Source organism: Sapajus apella, unplaced genomic scaffold (genome assembly GCF_009761245.1).
Source record: "Sapajus apella isolate SASKATOON/1434 unplaced genomic scaffold, GSC_monkey_1.0 scaffold13, whole genome shotgun sequence".
Taxonomy (NCBI): Eukaryota; Metazoa; Chordata; class Mammalia; order Primates; family Cebidae; genus Sapajus; species Sapajus apella.
The window spans coordinates 4,809,392-4,810,655 of NW_022436953.1; the positions used below are offsets into that span (position 1 = coordinate 4,809,392).

At 51.6% G+C, this 1,264-nt stretch overlaps 1 long non-coding RNA gene across 1 annotated transcript in view; it reads left to right on the forward strand.

Moving 5' to 3' along the window:
- Positions 1-767, forward strand: part of LOC116553680 — a 22,078-nt gene extending 21,311 nt beyond the window's left edge. The window contains exon 3 of the long non-coding RNA XR_004269862.1: positions 673-767. This is a non-coding gene — a long non-coding RNA (uncharacterized LOC116553680). The remainder of the gene's footprint in view (positions 1-672) is intronic.
- The last annotated feature ends 497 nt before the right edge of the window (positions 768-1,264 follow it).

A 1,264-nucleotide genomic window follows, 5' to 3' on the forward strand; every position in this document is an offset into this window, starting at 1 on the left:
TTTTTTTTTTTTTTTTTTGAGACCGAGTTTCGCTCATGTTACCCAGGCTGGAGTGCAATGGCGCGATCTCGGCTCACCGCAACCTCCGCCTCCTGGGTTCAGGCAATTCTCCTGCCTCAGCCTCCTGAGTAGCTGGGATTACAGGCACGCGCCACCATGCCCAGCTGATTTTTTGTATTTTTAGTAGAGACGGGGTTTCACCATGTTGACCAGGATGGTCTCAATCTCTTGACCTCGTGATCCACCCGCCTCGGCCTCCCAAAGTGCTGGGATTACAGGCGTGAGCCACCACGCCCAGCCTAGATCAGGTTTTTTTTTTTTTGAGATGGAGTTTCTAGTTGCCCAGGCTGGAGTGCAATGGCATGATCTTGGCTCACTGCAACCTCTGCCACCTGGGTTCAAGTGATTCTCCTGCCTCAGTCTCCTGAGTAGCTGGGATCACAGGCGCCTGCCACCATGCCCGGCTAATTTTTTATATTTTTAGTAGAGATGGGGTTTCACCACATTGGCCAGGCTGGTCGAGAACTCCTGACCTCAAGTGATCCACCTGCCTCGGTCTCCCAAAGTGTTGGGATTACAGGCATGAGCCAGCGCACTTGACCCAGATCAGTGTTTATTTACATTTCGAGACAGGGTCTTGCTCTGTTGCCCAGGCTGGAGTCTCGTGACCAGATCACAGTTTACTGTAGCCTCCACTCCTGGGCTCGAGTGATCCTCCCATCTCAGCCTCCTGAGTAGCTGGGACTACAGGCATGTGCCACCATGCCTGGCTAATTTTTAACTCTTTATAGAGACAGAGTCTCACTATGTTGCTCAGGCTAGTCTCAAATTCCTGGGCTCAATAATCCTTCTGCCTCAGCTTCCCAAAAAGTGTTGGGATTACAGGTGTGAGCCCCTGTGCCTGGACTAGATTATTGCTAAAAAAAACAAAAACAAAAACAAAAACAAAAACAAAAACAAAAACCTTTTGGTACATGTGAGGAGAGCAGGCGGACATGAATAGCTCTCTCTCAGGCAGCCCCAGAACTCTCCAGGCCCTGGAGATTGGGAGGCTGATCTAAGAAGAGTGTGCAGGAGGCCGAGGCAGGCCTGGGGTGGCAGTGAAGAAAAGCAAAGGGGACAGGGTGACTGTGAAGATCAGACAGAGTATAAGCTGGGGGCAGGGTCCAGAAGGGACCTGTATGACCAAGGGAGGGGCACATGAAGAGGACCCATGAGTAGGGTCCTGCAGGCAGTGGAGGGAGAGGCTGCAGCCTGGAATAGA